Here is a 7,828-nt window from a genome sequence, read left to right as displayed (position 1 = left end):
GAGTGACTAACACTTTCACTTTCAGGGCTGCGGTAGCAAAGTACCATAGACTATGTGCCTTAAATAGACATTTATTTTCTCACCATTCTGAAGACTAGAAGACAGAGATCAAAGTATCAACAGAGTTGGTTTCTTCTGAGGACTCTCTCACTGGCTTGTACTTGACTTCTCCCTGTATCTAACATAGTTTTCTCTGTGTGTCTGTGTCCCTATTTCCTCCTATTCGAAGGAAACCAGTCAGTTGGATTAGGGCCCGTCCTAACGACGAGGGCCCATCCTCATTTTACTTAATTACCTCTTTAAAGACCCTGTCTTCAAATACAGTCACATTTTTAAGTGCTTGGAATTAGGACTTCAACATGTTAATTTTTTATTTTATTGAAATAAAACAATAAAATAAAAACAATGTTGTGTTCGTTTCAGGTGTACAGCAAAGTGATTCAGTTATAGATATAGATATATATATATACACATATATATTTATTGTTGTTTGGTCGCTCATTCATGGCTGACTCTTTAGAGACCCCATGGACTGTAGCCCCCCCAGGCTCCTCTGGCCATGGGATTCTCCAGGCAAGAATACTGGAGTGGGTTGCCATTTCCTTCTCCAGGGGATCTTCTGTCCCAGGGATCAAATCTGCATCTCCTGTATTGGCAAGTGGATTCTTTATCACTGAGTCACTAGTGAATGTGTTCTTTCTAAAATTCTTTATATGTTATTACATTTTACATTGTTAATAGGTTCTTGAGTATAGTTCCCTAATTTTTGGAGGACATAATTCAGCTCATAACAAACCCACATGTCCATTGACTGATGATTGGAAAACAGAATTGGTATATCCATTATAAAAGAATATCATTCAGCAGGAAAAAAAAATGAAGTATTGACCCATGCTACAACATAAATAAATCTTTAAAATATCATGCTAAGTGAAAGAAGCCAGCCACAACAACGTACATGTTGTCTGATTCCATTCCTATGAATGTCCAGCATAGAATAGTGGTTGCCAGGCCCAGAGTGGAGAAAAGGGAGAAACAGAGAGTGACAACTCATGAGCTCAAAAGTTCCTTTTGAGGTGGCAAAAATATTCTAAAATTAATTGTGGTGACGGTTGCACAACTCTGTGAATATACTAAATATCACTAAAAGATTAATTGAGTGAGTCGTATTAATATATGAATTATATCTCAGGAGAGCTGTTATGAAAAATTCACTGCACTATTCCCTTAAGATTTCTGCACTTTGTTGTGGCATTTGTCCCAATACAAATTAAAGCAAATCAAAACTATATTGTCCCATTTACAACAAGTTTCTATTGCATAGCACAGAGAACTATATCCAATCTCCTGGGATAAACCATAATGCAAAGAATGTATACGTATGTATAACTGAGTCACTCTGCTATACAGCAGAGATTGGCACAACATTGTAAATCAGTTATGCTTCAAGAAAATCAAACAAACAGAGGGACTCCTTGGCAGTCCAGAGGTTAACACTCTATTTTTCTACTGCAGTGGGCACAGGTTTGATCCCTAGGGAACTAAGATCCCACATGCTGTACTGTGTGGCGAAAAAAAAAAGCAAAACTATCTTAGCTCCAGAGGTATTGAAGAAGGTGGGTGGAAAGGGAGACAGTGTCCGGGGACTTGCTCAGTGGTAGAGTTGCCCCTCAGTGTATCTGAAAAAGCATCAGATAGGATGGGACCAGGGACCTGAAAATGGATGAAGCTGGGGAAGACCTGAAGGAAGGGAAAATGGAATGCCTGAGAGTAAAACGGAATTCAACTCCGTGAAAACGAATTTGATTTTGTCCAAACAAAAACAAAACTACATGATAATATTTCATATGAAGCAGCTCATAAAGAAAATCAGCAACTTCTACAGATCAGAGATGACCATTGGGAACACCTTGCTATAATCCTGCAAGTATGAATTGAGTGCCTTCTGTGTGTTGGAGTCTGCGTGAGGCACCAGGCCAGGAATATGTGACTCCAGACAGCTACTGCCAAGTGCGTGTGGGAGGAAGGGGAGAGCGAGGGTGTCTGCTGAAGACACAAGGAAAAGCTGCATTCTGTTAGGAAAAGCCATAACCCTGAGCTGGGGCTGAGGCTGAGAGGGGTAGAGGATGGGGGAGGAGAACAGTGTTTGTGAACTGGGAAAGTCAGGCAAGTGCTTGGGTGGGGGAAGTCCATTCTGGCTTCTCAGACAGCTTTAGCTAGAAGAGAGGGACCTCTGCTTCCCCATCCTGGTACAATCACTTTGGGAAAACAGTCTGGTAGTTTCCTGTAAAATTAAAACATAGACTTACCATGTGATCCAGCAGTTTGAGTTTGGCAGAGCCAGGACCAGCAAGGCAATACCTATCCCGAGGGCTTTAACAAAATTCCACTCCGGTCAGTGCTGCATCTGCCTGAGCCAAGAAGGGAAAAGTTCAGGTCCTGTTCCCCAAAATTCAGCATCTATAAAGCCGGGTGGCATTTGCAGGTATGAGAGATGAGGGGTAGTCTGGCATCAAATATTGCAATTCTTCAACAAGCCCCCAAATGATCCTGGCACAAGTGGGTGGGAGGTGGGAGGAAGTTTCTTCAACTGTAGTTGGAGAAATACTGCCTAAGGGGAACTGATCTAATCCTCTTTTACAGATTGGCTCCTAGTAAACAAGGCTCACGGGACTTCGTGATGGACAGGGAAGCCTGGCGGGGCTGCAGTCCATGGGGTCGCAAAGAGTCAGACGTGACTGAGCGATTGAACTGAACTGAAGGGGAACATAATCGTCTTTTACGGATTGTCTCCTAGTAAACAAGTCTCACCTAAACCCTTTCTGCTGTTGCTATAAATCACCCCACGCTACCTGCCTCTTTTGGTTAGCAATAAAAAGTTGGATAAACTTTTAAAAACTTCTGCTGCTGGATACAGGCCAGTAAAAATAAGACACTTGGAGCTTGTCATTATTTCTATTTTATTCCTTGGTACCCTGGATGATGCCTCCCACTTTAAACTCTGAATTCAGAGGAACTTCTGGGTCACGCATGCAGGGGAAGAAAGTGAGTTGTTCCCAGGAGATAGGAGTGCGCTATTCTTTCGTTTGTTTATTCAAAGCATAATTATATCAAGTTGTGCATATGTAGAACAACTGGAACTCTCATATGCTGCTGGGGGGAATGTTAAATGGTACAATCATTGTGGGAAAACAGTTTGGCAGCTTCTTGTAAAATTAAAACATAGACTTACCATATGATCCAACAGTTCCACTTCTTAGTATTAATCCAAGAGAAATAAGAACATATGCCCTGGACTTTCCTGGTGATCCAGTAGCTAAGACTCTGAGCTCCCAAAGAAAGGAGGCAGTTGGGGCTCCATCTCTGGTTGGGGAATAAGATCCCACATGCCGCAACTAAGACACTATGTGGCCAAATAAATAAATATAAAAAAAATTAATAAAAAACAACATCAGTTCAGTTCAGTTCAGTTCAGTCGCTCAGTTGTATCCGACTCTTTGCAACCCCGTGAATCGCAGCACGCCAGGCCTCCCTGTCCATCACCAACTCCCAGAGTTCACTGAGACTCACGTCCATCGAGTCAGTGATGCCATCCAGCCATCTCATCCTCTGTGGTCCCCTTCTCCTCCTGCCCCCAATCCTTCCCAGCATCAGAGTCTTTTCCAATGAGTCAACTCTTCGCATGAGGTGGCCAAAGTACTGGAGTTTCAGCTTTAAATTAATAAAAAACAACATAGGTCCTCCCAAAAGCTTTGTACAGAATGTTCCTAGCAGCTTTATCTTTATTAGTGAAAAACTGGAATCAATTCTATCAACACAAATTGTGGTGTATCCATGTAATGAAAAGCTAGTGCTGCTGCTGAGTCTCTCAGTCGTGTCTGACTCTTTGTGACCCCATGGACTGCAGCCCGTCAGGCTCCTCTCCATGGGGATTCTCCAGGCAAGAATACTGGAGTGGGTTGCCATGCCCTCTTCTAGCAGATCATCCCAACCCAGAGATCAAACCCAGGTCTCCCACATTGCTGGTGGATTTTTTACTAACTGAGTCACAAGGGAAGCTCAATGGAAAGCTACTAGGCAATAAAAGGGAATATATTATTGATACGATCAATAGCACAGGTGAACATCAAAAACATTATGCTGAGGGAAAGAAACCGGACACAGAAGTGGACATACTGTATGATTCTATTTCTGTGAAATTTCACTCTGAAGTATACAAAGCATCACATGGGCTGCCAGGGTCTGGGTGAGCAGTGTAGACTGAGAAGAATGATCGGAACTCTATCTTGATTGTAGTCATAGTTACAGATGTCAAAACTGCACTGTGCACTTAAAATGGCTGCTGGGTTTGTAAATTAGGCTTCCATAAAACTGAAAAATAGGGTAAAAAAGAAAACTATATTATGCCAGATTACTCAACCAACAAGGCATACAAAGCAGTCAGCAGGTATAAAAGTCTGACTTAGGATTCTCTCATCAATACATTTTGTGCCGGTCAGGAGAAGAGGGAGAAATTTTGATTCTTTTTATGCGTGTATGCTTATAAAAGTAACCCATTTGTAAGAAGTTAAAGTTGTGCAGAATGCGAGATCTCAGTTCCCCAATCAGGGATGGAATCTATACCCCCTTGCAGTGGAAGGCAGAGTCTTAAGCACTGGACCACCACAGAAGTCCATCTATTTTTTTTTTTCTTTTTAACTTAACAAAACATGCTTTATTCAGTAAAAACTGGTGAGTGTAGGCAGGACAGGGCAGATGTACACAGGGGCTGGGGACAGGAGGGTTAGGGGTTAGCACAGGGGGACATGACTCAGGATGCAGGAGCCAGAGATCAGAAGACATGGATGCAGGTGGGTCTTCAGTAACTTGTCATCTGCTCTTCTGGAGGCTCTGTGAGGCTCAAGAGCCCCTGGGGGTTCCAGAGGCTTGACCAGCAAGGGAAGGCTTGTTCCCACAGACCTAGGGGGGCCCTGCTGCCAGCATCAGCAGGGGGCAGGATGAGAGCACCTGGACAGCAAGCACCCTTCACATGGGGCCCGGAGCTCCAGGCTGGTCTCTAAGATAGGGTTGTCCAAGGTGGAGAGTGATACAGAAACTCAGAAGCATTTAGCTCCATCATTCAAAGCTGAAAAAAGCCAGTAACAGAGCCCACGTGGATTATCAAATGAAGTAACCACCACCCTCCCACCCCCAATAAAAAGCAAAAACAGCCCCCAAATTGTCATGGATCACCATCTCCTTGACTCCAGCTCAAAGGTTTGGGCTCCACTGTCAAAGGAACCCCCACTTCCCTACTCAAATTAGATGTAATTCTTAGTGGGGCACTTGGAGGGACTCCAAATGTGTGGGCTGATGGTGAGTATCAGGCCATATAATGACTGGAGCCCTAGGACCCCCCACCCTAGGAAGGGCAGGTGCAGGACAGTGGCCCCCAACTGAGCAACAATAGGCCAGAAGTCGCCTAGTCCAGGTAGACGGAAGCCCTCAGCTCCCGCTTTTGGGCCTCAGACACTAGGGCATTGTAGAAGTTCCGGATGATGGTGTGGGCTGTCCAGGACCCGGTGATCAGGGTCAGGACCACTGAGATGACAAAGATGATCTGGAAGATGAGCACCAGACAAGCCTTGGAATCCTTGTCCTCCATGCAGGGGGTGCACTTGGCTCCCAGGAGGTAGACCAGCAGGCCGAGCGGGACCACAGGTAGAGAGATGATGCAGAAGGTTCGGGTAGCCTGCGGGTCCTGGGGCAGCGCCAGCAGCAAGTTGTACACCTTGCACTGCATCCACTTAGAACATCCAAAGCCCCTCCCACACCACCTGGGCCACCACAAAGGCCATTGCTGATGAAAATGTTTACCTTCCACAGGGGCTGGGTGCAGGACATGACGACATTTACCCAGCCAAGCAGCATCAGGATATCCCCAGTATTTGCAAACCAGAGGAGTCCATGGTGAGGTTGAGCAGCAAAGGAGTCCACAAAGATTTGGAGTAGCTGGCTGAGTCTATTTTTTTTTCTTTTAATATTTATTTTTATTTGTGTATTTATTTGGCTTCCCAGGTGGCACCAGTGATAAAGAACCTGCCTGCCAATGCAGGAAACATAAGAGACACAGATTCGATCCCTGGGTCGGGAAGATCCCCTAGAGGAGGGCATGGCAACCCACTCTAGTATTCTTGCCTGGAGAATTCTATGGACAGAGGAGCCTGGGCAGGCTAAAGTCCATGGAGTCCCAAAGAATCAGACATGGCTGAAGCAACTTAGCACAGCACAGTCCATGTGTTTATTTGACCGCACTGGGTCTTAGTTGCGGCTCGAGGGGCATCTTCATAGCTGCGTGCGGGGTCTTTAGTTGCAGCATATGAGCTCTCAGCTGAGGCATGTGGGATCTAGTTCCCCAATCAGGGATGGAACCTGGGCCCTCTGCTTTGGAAGTAGGGAGTCTTAGCCACTGGATCACCTGGGAAGTCCCAAGTCCGTTTATTTTTTATTGCTGAAAACAGTATTAGTTATCCTTGTAATTACACAGCATGAGGATTCCTATGTGTAAGTTAGTTTCCTAGAAGTCTCTTGGGCAAAAAAGCAGCTTCAAGGAGAGAAAAAAATGATTCCCTTTCTGTTGCTGTGGCTATAGGATATGTGTGTGGGGGTGGGGCAGGGGAGGAAAGGAGATACATTCTCAAGGATTCAGGTTCTTATAGTTTTTTTTTTTTTAATCAGACAAGATTATTAATGACAAGACAAAACCCAACTCTGGTTGACTTAGTGAAAATCGAGTTTTGTTGAAAGGATTCTGTTTAGTTCATAGGATTAGGGGACAGCTTTGTTATAAATTGAATAACATTTCGCAGATCAGTTTGAGATTGGAATCACCAGTGTAATACAGCTGCTATGGGAAAATCTGTTTCAAACTTCTGAAACCTGGGCTTCCCTGGTGGCTCAGTGGTGAAGAATCTCCCTGCCAATGCCAGAGAGATGGGTTTGATCCCTGGTCTAGCAAGATCCCACATGCCTCAGTGCAACTAAGCCCGTGAGCCACAACTATTAAGCCTGTGCTCTAGAGCCCTGAAGCAACAGCTGAGCCCTTGCGCTGCAACTGCTGAAGCCTGAGCACCCTAGAGCCTGTGCTCCACAAGAGAAGCCACTGCAGTGAGGAGCCGTCTGACCGTGGCTTGGGTGGTCTTACACCGTAACTGTTCTGTTCCACCCCCAGCTGGGTATAGTTACTCAATTCTGATGCTAAGGTCTGGAGTTAGCCTCTGCCTCCAAACACGAACAGACTCAGTCCCTGTGACGTGGTGGTAAAATAAGAAATAAAATATTTGGTCTTTGTCCTAGTTCCTGGCCTAAGAGCTTCTGAGACCCTTGGAAAATTCCCTGAGTGTTAGTGGTGATAATTCTTTGTTGCTCATATAAGCTCCTTTCAACCACACCTGAGTTTAATTTATACTAATGAGGTGACTCTTGGTGGGTCCCTAGATAGCTGGTTACCAGATAAACCAACCAGGTGACTAGAGCATTAGAATTTTTAGTCTCACCCTTTGCCCACCTCCTAGAGAAGGGAGCGGGGCTGGATACTGAGTTTATCACAAATGGCCACAATGATTTAATCAATCATGCATGTGTAATTGAACCTCCATTGTTGTTGTTCAGTCGCTAAGTCGAGTCTGACTCTCTGCGACTCCATGGACTACAGCACTCCAGTCTCCTTTGCCCTCCACTATCTTCCAGAGTTTGCTCAAACTCACATCCATAAAAACCTCTAAACTATGACCTTCAGGGAGTTTCCACATGTCAGGAAGGTGCCGCACTTGAACTCCACAGGGACAGA

General features: G+C 44.9%; 1 pseudogene; it reads right to left on the bottom strand.

Annotated features, from left to right (window-relative positions):
* Positions 1 to 5,160: 5,160 nt before the first annotated feature.
* LOC147355559 (claudin-6-like) lies at positions 5,161 to 6,085 on the bottom strand (annotated as a pseudogene).
* Positions 6,086 to 7,828: the final 1,743 nt, after the last annotated feature.

This window comes from Bos grunniens, chromosome 17 (genome assembly GCF_055505025.1).
Source record: "Bos grunniens cultivar Pamir isolate PY7600 chromosome 17, Bosgru_T2T1.0, whole genome shotgun sequence".
NCBI lineage: Eukaryota > Metazoa > Chordata > Mammalia > Artiodactyla > Bovidae > Bos > Bos grunniens.
Note: the sequence above shows the minus strand (reverse complement) of the source record. Positions and strands in the feature narration are given on the sequence as shown.